This window comes from Triturus cristatus, chromosome 4_1 (assembly GCF_964204655.1).
Source record: "Triturus cristatus chromosome 4_1, aTriCri1.1, whole genome shotgun sequence".
Taxonomy (NCBI): Eukaryota; Metazoa; Chordata; class Amphibia; order Caudata; family Salamandridae; genus Triturus; species Triturus cristatus.
In genome coordinates this window covers 924,344,430-924,363,646 of record NC_140585.1, presented here as the reverse complement: position 1 = coordinate 924,363,646, position 19,217 = coordinate 924,344,430, and the positions used below count along the sequence as shown (strand labels likewise).

Sequence of the window (19,217 nt, the reverse complement as noted above, 5' to 3'; positions counted from 1 at the left end):
GATTCTTGGCGTTTTTTCTTGCCTCCGGTCTTCGATAAGCTCCCGCTACAAGGTGTTATTCCCTTTGCCCACGCCAGCTCCGTTGCGGTTCTCGTAGCCCTGACAGGCCAGTAAAATACTTCGGGTTCACACAGTTGACGGCTGAATAAATTCTGCCGCTGAGCAATAAGCTTTTTAAATTAACAAGGTCAGGATAGGGCAGCCAGAAAACTGAAAAAACAACAAGAAGCACTGAAAGCGATCGCTTTCGCGATCGCTATTGTAAAAAAAAAAAAACGCCCACGAGTGGTGAGCGCGCCACTGCAAGCCATATGTCTTCAATTATCGCGCCCGTGTCTGGGCACGATAATTGAAGTCATGTGGGCTTTGGTGCGCGTAACAGACACCAATAGGCCATGGGCGGAGCAACGCGACCGCCTATGGCCTATTGCGTGTTCTGTTACAAAACAACACACACTCCAAACTCAATCAGAGAAGACCATAGGAAATGAACACGCACGAACCTGTTCATTTCCAGGGTCCATTTCTAAAACCCCGTCAAAAGGACTCTGCGCAGTGTAACGCTAGGCGCGACACCTAAAAATTGTTATACTTCCTTGATACTCTCAAGTGATAGGTAGGACCATTGCCCTGTGTTGTAGGCGTATTTTTGATCTACTAAGATGTACACTTAAACCTCTAGGTGGCAGTAGCATACAATTAACACTATTCCCTTTACAAAATTTTGCGTGTTTACTTATTATTATCCATAACCATTTCTGTGAATATTGCATTTACAGTACCTCTGCCTCTCAGTACCTTTTCCACGCATATCCACGGATCCGCAGGTGCCATTGAACGATAAACATACTGGAAAGGTTTCATTAGCATTTCTAGTGCATTACGCAAGAAAATGAATGCCACATTCTTATTTCAGAGGAGGTAGGTTTCCTCCAAAGACTATTCTAATTCAAAAAATGATTGTCCTCTTTAATAAACTTTAGAAATTCTGAGTTTTATTCATGTAACGAAACTCATTATTTCATTTTCGACGCTTTCTCACCTGCCCTATTTAATTAACGTAAGCATGACACTTTGCATTTGCAACCCAAACAAAAAGCCACACCGTAAACACTAGACAGTTGTAGACTTGTGGCTTGTGTACGTTGCTATCTATGTAGGCAAAGACATGGACACGAGGGCGTGCCACACCCAAGCACTTCCTGTCGATTGAAGAATTGTCTTCAATATCTTGGAGCAGCCACCAGTGCGCTGGGCCCGAGAAAAAAAGGGCAACTGCATTTCCGGCCAAACACACCTGTTGCAAAATCACGCGCAACCATGGCACAAGTCCTTAACAAACACTGGCACACACAGACTCGTGCACACACGCACCAGTACCTGTTGGGGATCAGCTGCTGGTGTCCACACGCGGGTCCTGCACATTCCTCACTAGTGCACACGAGGGTTTGCCCATACATACCGTGCATCGTGTGTTGACACAGCCTTTTCTCTGCACAGTGTAGTACACAAATGGCCTTGTGCTGAGAGTGGCTTTCTTCCTTTCAACAATGCGCCGGCCCCGTTCTCTCCAAGTAAACACCGCATGAGCGCTCCTTTTGTTAGGCCTCGAGGAGTCGGGCCTGCTCTCCAGGGGTCTGTGTGCTGCAGACAAATGACACCCCTGCTGCTTGTGCGCTCCCTGACAAAGGGGAGGCTCACCTTACTGTTCACTGAAGCCTCGAGGCCCTGCACAAGCTAGCAGCACTAGGATGTTCATCCTTCCGAGGTCGATAAAATGAGCACAATTCTTTATCTATTAAGACAAGACTTCAGAGAGAAACACCCCATCTCTAGACATTACCCCGAGGAGCAACGTAGCACACCGAATCTTCGCAAGGCTGGTGGGTGGACTTTGGTGAAGGGGTCTTGTTGCAGGACCTTGTGCTTATGATACAAACAGATCACCAGCCGCCGCCGGCTGCACGTACAAGCAATTAGTCAACTCTGCATCGATAACACACGAAGAGTGCAATAATGAACGTGACGCCTGTCCCGTGGCTTACCTCTGACCCACTGCCTTACCTCTGCCTGTTTGCTTTTTTGCTCGTACCTCTCACTCATTGTCTTACCTCTGCTTGTTTCTTTCTTTGCTTGTACCTCTCACTCATTGTCTTACCTCAGCTTGTTTCGCATTCTTCTGTTAGTCTACACTGTGACACCTATCCTGACTCCACGTGTCTGATCTTTGTGCCCCACTCCTCCTCTCTCCTGACAGACAGTGATGGTTCCCCTCCTCCTGCGCCCACACGTTGCCTCTCTACAGGTATAAGACTGAGTTTCCATCTCGTGGACAAGCGCTTGTATTTGTCCCTCCTGCAGGGCCTTGTGCTTGTGATACAAACAGATCACCAGCCGCCGCTGGCTGCACGCACAAGCAATTAGTCAAGTCTGCACCGATAACACACAAAGAGTGCAATAATGAACATGACGCCTCTCCCGCGGCTGTCCCTATAGCTCACTGGTGTAGAATATTATGTTTCTGTGCAAATATTTTAAAAGCACGGAGAAAGGAAACAGATGCAATTTATTCTGAGACAGCTATGCAGATTCTTGGCGTTTTTTCTTGCCTCCGGTCTTCGATAAGCTCCCGCTACAAGGTGTTATTCCCTTTGCCCACGCCAGCTCCGTTGCGGTTCTCGTAGCCCTGACAGGCCAGTAAAATACTTCGGGTTCACACAGTTGACGGCTGAATAAATTCTGCCGCTGAGCAATAAGCTTTTTAAATTAACAAGGTCAGGATAGGGCAGCCAGAAAACTGAAAAAACAACAAGAAGCACTGAAAGCGATCGCTTTCGCGATCGCTATTGTAAAAAAAAAAAAACGCCCACGAGTGGTGAGCGCGCCACTGCAAGCCATATGTCTTCAATTATCGCGCCCGTGTCTGGGCACGATAATTGAAGTCATGTGGGCTTTGGTGCGCGTAACAGACACCAATAGGCCATGGGCGGAGCAACGCGACCGCCTATGGCCTATTGCGTGTTCTGTTACAAAACAACACACACTCCAAACTCAATCAGAGAAGACCATAGGAAATGAACACGCACGAACCTGTTCATTTCCAGGGTCCATTTCTAAAACCCCGTCAAAAGGACTCTGCGCAGTGTAACGCTAGGCGCGACACCTAAAAATTGTTATACTTCCTTGATACTCTCAAGTGATAGGTAGGACCATTGCCCTGTGTTGTAGGCGTATTTTTGATCTACTAAGATGTACACTTAAACCTCTAGGTGGCAGTAGCATACAATTAACACTATTCCCTTTACAAAATTTTGCGTGTTTACTTATTATTATCCATAACCATTTCTGTGAATATTGCATTTACAGTACCTCTGCCTCTCAGTACCTTTTCCACGCATATCCACGGATCCGCAGGTGCCATTGAACGATAAACATACTGGAAAGGTTTCATTAGCATTTCTAGTGCATTACGCAAGAAAATGAATGCCACATTCTTATTTCAGAGGAGGTAGGTTTCCTCCAAAGACTATTCTAATTCAAAAAATGATTGTCCTCTTTAATAAACTTTAGAAATTCTGAGTTTTATTCATGTAACGAAACTCATTATTTCATTTTCGACGCTTTCTCACCTGCCCTATTTAATTAACGTAAGCATGACACTTTGCATTTGCAACCCAAACAAAAAGCCACACCGTAAACACTAGACAGTTGTAGACTTGTGGCTTGTGTACGTTGCTATCTATGTAGGCAAAGACATGGACACGAGGGCGTGCCACACCCAAGCACTTCCTGTCGATTGAAGAATTGTCTTCAATATCTTGGAGCAGCCACCAGTGCGCTGGGCCCGAGAAAAAAAGGGCAACTGCATTTCCGGCCAAACACACCTGTTGCAAAATCACGCGCAACCATGGCACAAGTCCTTAACAAACACTGGCAAAGCTAAAAAGTCAGACATTCACTGCCAGCTTTTTGCGCCGCCAACGCTTGTTCTGCTCTTCTAGCAAAAAACAAGCCCAATCCTCCTTAAAACAAATCCCAAACGCAAAGTAACATCCTAATAAAAAGAAGCCCAAACGGCGATCGAAAGCGGAAATTGCTTAAAAGCCTAAAAAATATAACCACGAAGAGGGAGGCATGGCGAAAAATGTAACCCCAATAAAACTGTGGAATTAGGAGGAGGTGGGAGGGAGGAAAACTATATTTAAATGTAATCAGCTTTGGTGTCGAAACTACACACCGGCAAACAGAAACAGAGCAGGAAACAAAGAAATAAAGTAGTCCCCCAGAGAACAGACAAAGAACTGTAGTGTGATGAGACAGTACTTAGTCCCTGCTGCATGAGAGGAACGGAAGAGAGAAAGAAGGGACAAAGAGGCAGGAATAACCACTGGCAAGCAAGGATTTTTGAGGGACACTGAAACAAACAAATCAAAAGCTGGGAGCTGGCTTTAACCCAACATAGGAAATTACAATATGTCTCGAATAGTTGAACTAAAAATACAATTACTCACAGACCCACATACCTGCTCACACACTCACTCACTCACACATTGACGCACCCACTTACATACGCACACAACCACTCACACACCCATACAGCCAGTCATACACCCACTCACAGACCAACACAGCATTCACACATCCACTCACACACCCACTTACATACCCACACAATCACATACCCATACAGCCACTCACATACCCAGTCACAGACTAACAAAACCACTCATATAACCACACGGTCACTCCCACGCCCACTCACAAAACCACACATCAAGTCATACATGCACTCACACATACACCACATACTCACACACCCACTTACACACCCACACAACCAATCACATATCAACTCACATACCCCTCACACACTAGGGTTACAGGGACTAGTTAGGAAATTACATTTAAAAAAACCATTGAAATTCACTGGAAAAAAAACAAAGGTTACAGGGGTGTTATAGTTAGGAAATAAAATGTAAAAAGCCTCAGAAATTCACACAAAAAAACAAAGGTTACAGGGACATTATAGTTAGTTTCAGATTTTACACACATAAAACTATACAAATTCAACAGTATTAGTTATCAAAAATAACTATAATTTATGCCCTAAGGTAACTTTAACTCACTCCCTTGCCATGCACTGCTCATTACCCCACATATTACATCAGTCATGACATTTTCTATGACATCATTGATAATATCACTGCAAAATTTGCAGTGAAATTACTGATGAGAACTATGCATGTCGTGGGGGGAGTTAGAGTTACCTTAGGGCACGAGTTATAGTTACTTGAGATAACTATAACTGCTGAATATATATATATATATTTATATCCTACTAGCAGTTGCCAGTAGGTAGTTATAGTTGGGACCAAAGTTTCATAGGGAAAATCGTTTTTTGTTTTGCCAATAGCTTTGGCGCCGTTTGACATATCGTCATGACATTTTCACAAAACTCCCCTTTTTGGCTCAGCTGCTGTGTTCAAAGTTTTGGGGTATTCTGTCAAACGGGGACCAAAAATAAAGGGTGGTACCAAAACATGTTTTTGCCAATGTTATGCCCACATGCAGAAGGGAATTACACCAAATTTGGCAGAAAGCTAGATGTTGGTCCAGAAAGCGTGGTTTTGGTGATTTGGTGTAAATCCATTCAGTACAGCGCAGTGCTGCACAGCCCCTCTCCTGGTGCCAATAATGACCCTGGGGACCACCACCCCTCAGAACTAGCCCCAGCAATGTTCCAGGATGTCCACCCAGGGGACACTGCTATTTGCTATGGCTTCTCACACCAAGCTATAGCAAATGCTACTCACTTCATGCAGGCAGGAAAATGTAAACTTGTAGAATTGTTGGCCCCCAAGGACCCTCATCAGCCAAGGGGACATCATCCCTCCTAACAAGTTGTGCACCAGGAGGCTCCTTTGCAGAGCGGTTGAGAAAGGGGGCAGGGCCTCCGGTGACTTCCGCTGGTGCTGGCCTTTTGAAAAAAAAATATATTATGGGAGGCAGGACTGCGTGATCCCCCTCCCCAGGCCAATTTTGGACCAAGGACCACATCCCCCAGGGCCCACCCTTTTTAATAAAAAACATTTTCAAATGGGGAGAGGGGCTAAGCAGTCCTCCTCCAGGGGCCAATTTTGGCCCCAGGGACCCTATCTCCAGGGTCCGTTTTTTTTTAATAGGGTGGGGGGCACAAGGCCCCTTTCCCAGGGCCAGTTTTGGCCCTGGTGACCACATCCCCAGGGCCTGGCATCTTTATTATTGGTACCCCAAGGCACCCAGTTACCAGTGTTAGGGACCGCGAAGGAAGCCTCAAGGACCACGCGGTTCCTGTCATTTCCCCGCCTCCTGTGGGGGCCGGCATTGCTGAAAGACAGCACCCTGTCTGTCAGAGCAATGTTTTTGTCTATTTCTCTGCACACAAATTTGCGTGCAGAGAAATAGATGAAAACTCTGCTTTCTACAAGCCGGAACGCTGACAGCTCCCGCTTGTAGAAAGCGGAGTTATGTTTAATTTTGCCTGGTGGTAGTTGTCAGCTTCCACCAAGCAAAAGTAAACAGCTATCTCCAGGTAGCAGGAGTCAGCCCAGGGGTGGTGGAGGACCCCAGGGGGCAATAAATGGCTCCTCAAGGAAGGCCACATGAACCCCCTCCATCTTAAATCTTTGCCATGGGGAGGTGGCGGTCCCCGAGGCCGGGGATCCATGACGGATCCCCTACATTCATTTATTTCAGCCCTGTGGAGGTGGTGATCCCCAGGGCTGGGGGGGCTGTGCGGCTCCCCTCACATTAATCTAATATAACTTGCGTCTAGGAGGCGGCAGTCCCCTGTTCGCAGGCCTATCCGACCCGCCCGCATATACACTTTGATAGTGTCCCGGGGAAGTGGCAGTTCCCATGACTGCGAGGGGCTGCATGTGCTCCCTGCATTTATAAAAGTTTGCCCTGAAGAGGTGGCGGTCCCTGGGGCTTAGGGAGTACCGCACCAGCACCCCCACATGTATATGTGTGAATGCCCCCAGGATCGGGCCCACCCTGGGGCTAAAGATTTTAGAAGCTCCAGAGCCTTCCCTTTTTAAAAAAAAAATTCAGCATGAGCCAGGGATCCAGTGTGGCTCCTACACAAAAAAAGTTATGCTTTTTTTTGCCATGCAGGTTCCCTGGGGTGCCCCGGCCTGAGAGGCCTAGGAGGTCAGGGTATTACTACCCTGCCCCTTTACTTTATTTTACCATTTTTTGTGGGGCTTACTACCAGGATGGCTACCAACACTCCCTGGTTTGAAGTGTTAGCAGCCAATCAGATCTCAGCACAAGATCAGGAGGGGTTTTGGAGCCTTTGCGTACCTAGATATACAAATTTGGAGTTCGGTTAATGCCTCTAAAACCACTGAATGGATTTACACCAAATCACAAAAAGGCACTTCCCTGGACTAATATCTACCTTTCTGACAAATTTGGTGGCATTCTGTTCAGGCCTTAGCCGTGTCTAAAGTTCCTATGGGAATTAACATGGGAAAAATGCATTTTGGGACCCCCCCTCTTTCTCAGCCCCGTTTGACAGATAACCAGGAAACTTTCAAGACAATAGCTGAAGTGAGCATGATAATAGTTTTAAAAATTCCGGGAAGATTTGTAAAACGACGCCAAAGTTATTGGCAAATGAAAAAACTCTATTCCTTTGTATATATTACCTACTGGCGGTCACCAGTAGGTAGTTGTAGTTAGAACCTAGTTTCTATAGGAAATGCATTTTTTGATTTGCTAATAACTTTGGCGTCGTTTAATGAATCTTTGTGAAATTTTCCCCCCAAAAAGTCTATCCAGGTCAGCGCTCCTATCCTGAAAGTTTGGGGGTGATTCGTGAAGCGGGGGCTGAGAAAAAAGGGGGGTCCCAAAACGTGTTTTCCCCATGTTCATTTCCATAGGACATTTTGCGACGAGCTACAGCTCGAACTGCTGAACGGAATTACACCAAATTTGGCAGAAAGGTAGAGCTTGGTTCAGAAAGCGACCTTTTTTTAAAATGGTGTAAATCCGTTCAGCAGATTTTGAGAAATTCAAAAATGAAGAGTCAAAAAATAATTTCCCATAGGAAACTTTGTGCAAGGCTACAGCCGAAACTACTGAACGGAATTACCCCAAATTTGGCAGAAAGGTAGTGCGTGGGTCAGAAAGCGACCTTTTTTTAAATGGTGTAAATCCATTCAGTAGTTGCTGAGGAATTAGAAAAATAAGAGTTTCGATATCTGGGCGGAGCCTAAGTGCCGTGCACGAGCTCCACTGTGATTGGCTGCGAACACTCCAAACCAGGAAGTGTTGGCAGCCATCTTGTTTGTTGTTAGAAGCGAGTCGCCAGAAAACAGAGAAACAAAGGTAGAAAACAAGAGAAGGGGGCAGGGTGGAAACACTCTGACCCCCTAGACCTGCTCAGGGGGTCCTAGAAGGACCCCCAGGACCCAAAAACATTTTTTTTAAAAAGAAAAGAAATCGGCGCAATTCACACTGAAGTCACGGGTTCCTGGATTTTAGTTTAATGAGACAACGGGGTGGGTTAGGTCTTGGGGGAATTTTTTAGAAAAAAATAGCGGGGCTCGCTGGGGCTGCGGTGGCCCGCTCTGGGTCTGCGCAGTCCCGGGGCTCGCTATGGTCCCCACAGTCCTGGGGCTTTACTCATGTTGGGAGGGGTGTTGCGCAGCTCCTCTCCTGGAGCCCTCCATGTGCTTATAACTTTTCACGGGTTCCTGCATTTTATTTTCATGAGATCCCGGGGTGGTCTAGGTCTCGGGGAATTTATTTATTTGTAAATTGCGGGGGCTCGTTGGGGCTGCGGGGCCCGCTGGAGTCCACGCAGACTCGGGACTTTATTCATGTTGGGAGGGGTGTTGCGCGGGCCCTCTCCTGGAGCCTTCCATGTGCTTATAACTTTGGCGTCGTTCGACTAATGTTTACGAAATTTTCCAAAAAGTTTCTCTTTTTTGGTCAGCTCCTATCATGAAAGTTTAGGGGTGATTGGTCAAGGGAGGGTTGATAAAAAAGGGGGGTCCCAAAACGTGTTTTCTCAATGCACTTTGCATACAAATTTTTAGATAAGGCTACAGGTGAAACTGCTGAACGGAATAAAGTCAAATTTGGCAGGGGAAAAGGTCTTGGTCCAGAAAGTGCGCTTTGGTGTAAATGGTGTAAATCCGTTCAGTAGTGTTTTGAGATATTAAAGGAAAAAAATATATATATATATGGATGTTGCCTAACTGCTGAGCACGAGCTTGCGTCTGATTGGCTGCTGACACTTCAAACCAGGAAGTGTTAGCAGCCATCTTGTGCCTCGCATCGATTGAAAATATAAAAGAAAGGTTCCGGGGGCAATTTAATATTGCGGAGCTCTGTGTAATGATGATTTGGACGCAGTTAAGGTTTAAGATTTCTTAACAATAAAGGAGAAACAGGTGCGCTCCAGGTAGTACGATTTCCACTCCAGGACAGCAGTAGGAAGATAACCCTTTCACGCTTCCTGTGCTCAACATCATCACTTTGCAGCTATGCCGTTAGAAGCCAGTCCGTTGGCTCGCAGCTCTCTACCTTTGCGAGCTGGTACGCTGCTGTGCCTGTACCTCTGCAAGCTACTACGCTGCTCTTCCTTTGGGAGCGGACAGCTCGTAGTTCTGCGTCTGTGAGATGAGCGGATGGGCCGCAGTTGTCCCTCTGCGAGCCTGGGTGGGAACTGTTCATAAGTCACACTACATAAGCATTGAAAAGCCATTTTCTGATTCATTCCGTCTGCTGGCATCTGTCCGAGGCATTTCTGAAAACATACCGAGTTCTTTCTGTGAGAGATACCCCTTTCACTCTGCCTCTCCCCACATCAGCAGGTAACGCACCCTCTTCACACATTACCAACATACCCCCAACAACCTTCTTGGGCCCGGAAGTGTCCCTGTGTGGTTGGACAAACAAGAATCTTAGTCATGTATAGATTTACATATAAAACATTTTATTTAAACAAAACAACCACAAATAAAACTGAAGGGAGTCTGGTGCTGTGGTTGCTGCCACGAAGTTGGGGTCACTGCCATTCAGGACTCAGGACAGAGTTCCAAATGTGGGATCGGCTTGTGTTGAACAGGGTTAGTGGCACCACGTGTCGCGCCTTGTGTTGTACAGGGTTAGTGGCATCACATGTCGCCGGCCCTGCATATGGAAATATGCCTAACTTATCAAAGGGGGTCTGGTGCTGTGGTCCCTGTCACGGACTTGGTGTCACTGACATTCAGGACTCAGGACACAGTTCCACATGTGGCATCGGCTTGTGTTGAACAGGGTTAGTGGCACCACATGTTGCTGGCTTATGTTGAACAGGGTTAGTGGCACCATGTGTCGCGGCTTGTGTTGAACAGGGTTAGTGGCACCATGTGTTACGGCTTGCATTGAATTCTGCCTCAATAAGGCCACGTGGCGATGACTTGTGGTGCAGTGAGTTAGAAGTCCCTTTGGCGCTGAGCGTGTACGTACCCTGCGATGATGCGTGGTCCGGGGAAGCCACACTCAGACCAATGTCTTTTGTCTATTGAATTCTGCCTCAATAAGGCCAGGTGGCGATGATATGTGGTGCAGTGAGTTAGTGGCACCTGAAGCACTCAGCGTGTGCGCACCCTGCGATGATGCGTGGTCCGGGCGGGCCGCACTGGTAGCAATGTCTTTACATGCATTGAAAGAATCTTCATAGCAGTCAAACTTCCAAGCAATTCCATATCAGTCCGCAAGGTTTGAAGAGTTGCAGAGGAGCTAAATAGAAAAACTCTCTCTTATCTGGAGTATCACAACTTAATTTCCTGCGATTAATCAAATTTACTTTGGCATTCTTTACGAAACATCCATCAGATCCAATTACAGCATATTTCACTTCATTTATTTTTTCTGTAACATTTTTTCTAAAACGATAATCTTGCAGTATTTCATCTAGACATCCGTTTTCCAGGTATGGACTTCTATTTGGATAGTATGCGAGGAACAGCAATTGAGTTATCTGCAACATATTGTATATGTCCATATTTGCATTCCACATCTTCAAAATTACTGGATTGTAACCATCAATGTACTTCAATTCTTCTGTTTTTTTTATATTATAAGTATTTTTGGGTGATTTTCGAGTGATAGTATGCCTCACTGCTGACATAAAACTTTTCACTCTTCCTTGCGATGACTTATGGTGCACTGAGTTAGCAGTACCTTTGGCGCTCAGCGTGTACGTACCCTGCGATGATGCGTGGTCCGGGAGGGCTGCACTCGGACCAATCTCTTTTGTCTATTGAATTCTGCCTCAATAAGGCCACGTGGTAATGACTTATGATGCACTGAGTTAGTAGTACTTTTGGCGCTCAGCATGTGCATACCCTGCCATGATTCGTGGTCCGGGGGGGCCACACTCGGAGCAATGTCTTTTGCCTACTGAATTTTGCCTCAGTAAGGCCACGTGTCGATGACTTGTGGTTCACTGAGTTAGTGGTACCTTTGGCGCTCAACGTGTGCGCACCCTGCTATGATGCGTGGTCCGAGAGGGCCGCACTGGGAGCAATGTATCTTGCGTACTGGACTGCGTCATGTGCAATCGCTACTCCATGTGAATTGTGATGCCTGCAGTAGGCAGTGTAGATCGAAGGCAGTAGTCTGTACAAACATAAGTCTGTGGTGCTGTGCCACTGGGTTTGCAGGGGGCCTGTGTCGAGGAGACCCACGGTCATGGCGGCAGCCTTGTGGCAGGGTGAGGCCCGCCGCTCTGGCACAGTCGTTGGTCTTCACAGTTCACAAGTGAACCACGCCCAGAGCCCCGGCCTATTTATTCACACTCCTACTCTGAAGTGGTGTACGTCGGTCCTGCCCACTCCGGTTTTGCTTATGCTTACAGGTGGGGACGATACACCTACATGACTGAGATCTTCCCTAGTGTTTGACGTAACATGGTTGGGTCCACTGGCCACAACACTACAGGCACCAGTAGTATTTGTGCACATGGAGAGGTGTGTGTTCTGCATACAGAGATGTGTCCAGCAAATCACCGCTACACTTTGCATTGTGTGCATTGCTATTCATGGGTGAATTGCTTCCTTCACATATAGTTTGTTCACACTTGTCCCAATATTCAGCTATTGTGTAGCTGAGGGGCCATGCCGTTTTCGGAAAGTTTGCTGTCTTGTTCTGCGCTGCCTCGGTGGTAGAGGGGGTTCATGGGGGTGATGGTGGGTGTTGTGGCGTTCTTGGGTGTCGGAGCTGCTTGATCAGTAGGTCTATGACATGTGTTGGTCTTCATATGTGGCTTTGGGCTGGGCTCCCTTTCATACTGTATGTAGTTGTTTAATATTTAAAAAACAAGAAGACATTATATAGTTTAAATACCAAATGAAAAAATTACAAAAACTATTTTTAGAATATTAAAGTTACAAAATATCACATTTTAAAAAAATATAGCTGAGAAAAACATAGGTTTTATGGACATCATAATTAGAAATTAGTATTTACATAGGTCTCAGGAACATTAAAGTTAGAAATTAGTATTTAAAAAAATGTTCAAATTTACTGAAAAAACAATTGCCACATTTCCCAACATTGAGCTATTATATGGCTAAGGGACCATGACGTTTTTGGAGGGTTCGATGTCCTGTTCTGCACTGTCTTGGTGGTAGTAGGGAGAGGGGTTGTACGGGGGGAGGTCATGAGGGTTGTGGCAGTGGGAGTTGTGTCCTTCTTGGGTGTCGGAAAAAACTATAGGTTAAATGAACATTATAATTAGAAGTTAGCGTTAAAAAAAACATTGAAATTCACTGAAAAAAACCATAGCTTTCATTCACGTTACAGTTAGAAATTAGCATTTAAAAATCCTTAGAAATTCACAGAAAAAACCATAGGTTTCAGGAACGTTATAGTTAGTTGGACATTTTACTCATACAAAACCATAGATATTCCGGCATTATAGTTAGTTCAGCTAACTATAACTCGTGCCCCCGCAATGCACTGCTGATGATGTCACATATTACATCATTCATGAAATGGTCAGTGTGAGAAGTTGGCCTGGTGTATGATGCTCACTAGTTAAAGTGATCACCTTGTACCATGCCAAGCAACCCTTATGGTGTGGTTGTAAGTCAACCTTTTCGGACTAGCTGCCCTAGTGGTAGCGTAGGCTAAGCAGTCTTTGAGGCTAAACTCGTGAAGCGTGTTAAGCCAGCTGTTTTACCAAATGCAACCCCCTTTTATACCAATGAAAGGACACCACACAGATATATATTCAAAATATATATGTATTTATTTCTCAAAGTAACCCCTAGTCTCTTTATGAGCACAGGAGCACAAATCGTCAAACAAGATTATCACAGAATACACAGAAGTTGCACGTTATATGGATAGGCCCTGGTGGCCACTCAAACCATATACTAAAATAGTGGTATAAGTACCACGAACAGAAAAGGAAAAAGGCCTAGGGCCTCTAGAATCGCTGGGCCTACAAGGAGCTAACGTCAGTTAGTGACCAGGAGGTCCACGGGTGGCGTGTGCAGAGCAAATAGTCACACGCGTGCTCCCATAGGTTTCAATGGGTGCGTAAAAAGTACAAAGTTACTGCAAAAGGAATCTTCCGGATGACCTAGGAACTTAAGATTTGGAACACAGGCACTAGAGATGTAATACTACACTTGGGCACAGGAGTGCCAGCTTTACCTCACCCACAGGAAGCGGGTGCATAGGCCTCGAAGTGCGTCGGGTTTCTTCTATCGGTTCCGTGGGGCCTGTAGACAAAAGTGCTGCAGGCGGTCGGTCGGGAAGAGATGCAGTGGATCCAAGAGTGGATCGGAGATGTTGAAGACCTGTAAGCAGAGGGGACAGTGTTCACAGTCACTAGCCAGTGACCAGCGTGGCACCAGGTGGGTACCAGGCGATGTCGGGTGCAAACAGGTGATGAGGGGTAGCTTGTCTCCGCAGCCACGTGGTCCCTGAAGGTCGACGACGTCCAGGAGTCGGCTCACGAGCTGTCCCACGCAGGCTCTCGCTGTCGGCGGTGTCGGCGACTTGATCGAAGCAAACAAGCCTTGGCAAAAGCAATTGCAGGAGGATTCAGAAATCAGCTGTTGGTTCTGACCAGCAAGGTCAGAGGGATTGCTCCTTTGGAGGGGAGCAAGGGCCAGTCTGGAGCAACCAGACCAGCGGTGTTTGTCGTAGATTTCGTCGCCAAGATGGCCACTAGCCAGCGGGCCAGCAACCGGTTAGGCGCGTCGAGTGGCAAAATGCAGAAGGGCCCCACGCAGATCGTGGAGATGCTGGAGGGCTCACCTTTGGTGCAGATGCTGCTCGAGGGTTGGGCTTCTCAGGACCCAAAGCACAACTTGGAGGGAGCCTCGGTTGTTGCACTTGTCAGCTTGTCGTAGTCGTTCCAAGATGGCTGGCTCCACGTGTCTCGGTGCCTCCACGGGTCTCCTCTTTGCAGGGACTGTGGATCGGGCGGTGAGAGGTCTGGAGGTCCAGGTCTTGTCAGTCTCTGGGCTCGGGCTCCGGCGGGAGGCGGCGGCAAAGCAGACGTTGATTCGCTGGATGGTGCTTGCGTTAGCAAGGTGGTCACTCCCTGACCACAGGGGAGATTGGCTTCAGTCCTCTGTGCGGCAGAGCGTCGAAGTTCCCGTCTTCTTCTTAGTTTCAAGTTGATTCCAGGATGTCTAAAGTCTTAGGACACAGCTCCTACCTTTAAGCGGATTCTAGGGGCCGGACTACCTGCTAGGTCCCTCCCTATGGGTGGGACCAGGAAGGGGGGTGGTTACACCCCCAATCCTTTGTCCAGCTCGCCCCAGGCCCGGGACTGGTGTGCCCCAGGACCGGTTTGAACTGGCATATGCACCGAGGCTCCTTGTGAGCCACAGGCATGTCTGGTTTCTTTCAAGCCCTACCTGACCAATACACAAAATCCTGTCTGGGGTGGTGCATGCACCTCCCCTGGCAGGAAACCCTTTGTCCACACCTCCCAAGCTGGAAGGACTCCCAGCAGCAGGAGGGCAGACTTGTGTCTGTGGTGGCAGCATCCATTTTGTGGAGCTGAGGCTATGTTTGATTTTACCCGGGTTTCAGGTACTGTACATGTCGTGTCCCTCTAGAAGGGTGGAATGCTAACCCCGTCGCCAGAATTGGCGAGGGGTTAGTATTCCAATTCGTATGACACCTTACTCGACATGTTTTGATAAAGCCAAACCAAAGATAGCATTTAACCGCGAGGTTCATAATGCACTTAAGAGTATATGGTATGACGATATCTGGAAACAGTAGAAGGAAGTTGTTCCGACCACTGCAGACAGGCTCAGCTCATGCCAGAGCACCATCTCACATGGAACCAAGCACTCTGCCTTCAGGATTGTTAAGGCCTGCCATAGGAGTGACTTATAGGTTACCAGGTGTCCCATTTAAGTTTAGGTATAGGTATACTACACCTAAGTAAGAGGTGATTACACCAACTTACCCCAGCTGAGTGATCAGCCAGTTGTGTCAGATTGTTAGGCCAAGCCTGGGGTGGCATAATACATGCTTCAGCCCCTGGCAGGCCTTGGATACACCAATGCCCTGGGTACCTAGTGTACACTGGTACAGGGGCTGACAGGGTGATCCAACCAATTGGGTATGTACCTAGGGTACATGGAGTCCATTTTACAGAGAGAGCAGATAGCCTGAGAGCCTGAATGGCAGGATCTCAGGCCAACTAAGTCGAAAAACCAGCTAGACAGTAGGCAAAAATTTGGGGGTAACCATAGTCAGATATCCACCTTCCTACACAACCCCCCCCCCAAACGAAGGGAGATAAGGCTGACCTTGACCAGGTAAGCCTATATTGCCCAAGTGGCCATATAAGGAGGAACCAGCACTGGCATGGTTACCCCCTGTCTCATGGTCCACTAAGCAATCCCTCACCCTAAGGGTATCAGAGGGTCTCCACCATAGGGAATCTCTACCTGTGGTGTGTCTTGGCAAAGTAAAAGGCTGGTGTTGAGATGGAGTACTGAAGTGAGTGTCCTCAAAGTGAGGCCTCAGCTTCCTCCAATCATCCTCCACCATGGATGCCTTTCTTTCTTTAACTGAGTTGCACTGTGCTCTCAGGGTCAGCCTCTGGCTACCTAAAGCTGGAGGCTGGGTCCCTTTTGTGGGCTTACTGGAGGGACAGGTCAGGTTTGGGGCCCTAAGGTCCCATGTTTGCCTGTGCCCAACAGAATCCCCCTGGGGGAGGTCCCTAACTACCTGTAAAGGAGATCCCTCAGGAATGTTTTTACCCATCACCTGACTAGGGCTACTAGCCAGGCAATCCTCATTCTTTTGATGGGGGGGTTCTTGTGGACAGGGGCCCTCTGGGGGTCCACTGGCCTCCCTGACCTCTGCAGCCCTGGGCTGACTGAGGCAGGGTAGAGAGAGGCAGGCTACCTGCACCAGACTGGATCCCACCTTGGAAGGGGCCACTGACATCAGAGGCTCTGCCAGGCCAGGCCTGGCTACCTCTGGGGCAGTTCCTTCACAAGGGGTGAGGTCAGATCCCTGAGGAGGCTGACCTTTTCCTAATGTCTGGGGAGAGGGAGACTTTTCTTCCTCCCCACTACTCTCAGTTTGTGTGGAGTGATCCATTGTTTCAGGCTTCACTACACCTATGTCAGTCTGAGTATAGGCTGAGACCATTACAGCCTTGCCAACCTTTTCAGGGGGGCACTCAGTTTGTGTTTGAGCTGTGACTGTCACAGCTCTGCCAGTCCCTACAGGGAAGTCTGTCTGTGCCTGGGCTGTGGCTACCACTGCCCTTCCAACCTTTTCAGGGAGGAAATCTATTTGGACAGGGGTTGTGAATGGCACAACCCCCCTACCCTTTTGTGAAAGGCCTACCATTTTAGAATGGGTGTCTTGTTCAACTCCAGCCCAAGCTGAGAGTTCTAAGTCATTCCCCAGTAAGCAGTCTACAGGCAAGGTTGGGGACACTGCTACCCTTTTAGGGCCAGTGACCCCTCCCCAGCTGAGACATACCTCTGCCATGGGATGACTGTTCTGTTTGCCATCAATGTTAGTCACCTGGTAGGAGAAACCGGGCAAAAGCTGCTCAGAGGGAACTAGCCAATGGGCCACCATTGTGATGCTAGCCCCAGTGTCTCTGTAGGCCTCAGCTTTTGTACCATTGATGTAGGGCTCCTGTCTGTACCTACCCAAAGTGTTGGGACAGGCAGTGAAGTTGGCAAACCCCATGCCACCATCACAGACAAGAGTGGTTGCTGTAGGGGAATTGGCTAAGCCAGGGTCCCCCTGTGTTCCCCAAGTAAACCCACCCAGATTTCTGGGGGCACTCCCACCACCTGGGGGATTACTGCTGACAGTAATAGGTGGTGTGACAGGAGTAATTGGAGGAACAGTTTTGTTTTTAGCCCTTGGGCAACCGCTGTCAGTTTTCCAATGCCCAGGAGTTTTACACTCATGGCAGTAGGGCTTTTTAGCTGTGGTAGAGGAGGGAGCTTGGGACCCACCACCCTGTGTGGAGTTTTGGGGCCCTGAGGAAGGTTTCTCTTTTTCTTTATCCCCACCCTTCTCTTGAGGCTTGGTGGTATCTTTCTTTTGGTCACCACCCTGGTTTTTAGGCCTGATCCTGGTCCTGACCCATTTATCTGCCCTCTTTCCCAATTCTTGGGGAGAGGTCAAATCTGAGTCTACCAGGTGTTGATGGAGAAGCTGGTTTTGACAATTACTTAAAATCTGCTCTCTCATCATCAAATTGTACAATCCTGTATAATCAGACACCTTACTTCCCAGCAACCAACCCTCCAAAGCCTTAGTGGCACATTCCACATATTCAGACCAGTCCTGAGTCTGTGTCTTCTGGGTGTCTCTGAACATTAACCTGTACTGTTCAGTGGTTAAGCCTAACCCATCAACTAGGACACTCTTCAGGACTCTGTAATTTCTGACATCCTCTTCTCTAACAGTGAGGAGTCTATCTCTGCCTCTCCCCTCAAAGGAGAGCCATAAGATTGCTGCCCACTGGTCTTCAGGAACCTGCTGCACTTTGCAGGCTCTCTCAAGAGCAGTCATCCATTTGTGGATGTCATCCCCACTTTTGTAGGGGGGCACAATCTTGGACAGGTTCCTATTGTCAAAGACCCTATCTTTGTCCCTAGGGACATTGCTGCCACCAGTGGGTATAGACCCACTCTCTCTATGCTGCCTAGCCTTGCTCAGTTTTTCTTCCATCAGGGCTACTTCTAGCTCCTGCTTCCTGATCCTCAGCTGGGCTTCCTGCATTCTGGCCTCATGTTCCCTCCTCTGAGGGGTGGTCAGTCTCCTTCTGGAGTGACCTTGAGAGCCTCTAGAGCCATGGGAAGCATTGGAGTCACCTGAGCGATTCCTTTGCCTTCCAAGCCCTGTGTTAAGTCCACTGGGGAGATCCAATGGGGTGAACCCACTGTCAGTCCCCAATAGCCTTAGTTTAGCTGGGCCAAGTATAACACTTGGCACTGGGCTAGTTCTCCCTTCATCCCCACTCACATCTGTATCCCCATCACTTTCTTCCTCTGTGGTAGGCATCCCATCTAAGGGGTGACTATTGAAAGGGGGTACCTCTGTGGCATCTTCAGAAGGGGGGCCTCCTGTTCCTGACCCTAAGGGGGCTAACTGGGAAGCTTTCCTGAGTTCTCTCTGATTCTCATCATTTTGTAAGAGTTCTCTGAGCTCAGCAGAGGTAGGGTTCTTGGGCTGTTTAAGGCCTCTAAGAGTTGCCAAATGCCTGAGCTCATTCTGGTTAAGGGTAGCAAAGCTGGATGTTGCCCTCTGGGGGTCACTCTCAACAGAGATGGGTACAGTGGACCCCTCTGCCCCGGCCATTGCTCTTAAGTGTGGGTGGATGTGTTGCAATCTACCTACACTTGTGTTTACCTACTAAACCTATCTAGTAGTTGTAGTCAGGGTGTGCTACTCCCTTTGCTCTACAACAACTAAGTTCAGTAGAACTTATGTATATCTAATCTTGTTTTATATGTACCTACAGGTAACTATGTGATCTTTCAATTGGTAACCAAGAGATTACAATGGTAAAACACAGCAAGCTCAAATCCAACCGCTGCTCACCAATGTGAGAAGTTGGCCTGGTGTATGATGCTCACTAGTTAAAGTGATCACCTTGTACCATGCCAAGCAACCCTTATGGTGTGGTTGTAAGTCAACCTTTTCGGACTAGC

General features: G+C 47.7%; 1 long non-coding RNA gene across 1 annotated transcript in view; it reads right to left on the bottom strand.

Moving 5' to 3' along the window:
- LOC146855830 (uncharacterized) overlaps window positions 1–2,051 on the bottom strand; it is a 35,859-nt gene extending 33,808 nt beyond the window's left edge. Inside the window, exon 1 of the long non-coding RNA XR_014980878.1 lies at window positions 1,463–2,051. This is a non-coding gene — a long non-coding RNA (uncharacterized LOC146855830). The remainder of the gene's footprint in view (window positions 1–1,462) is intronic.
- Between the last annotated feature and the right edge of the window lie 17,166 nt (window positions 2,052–19,217).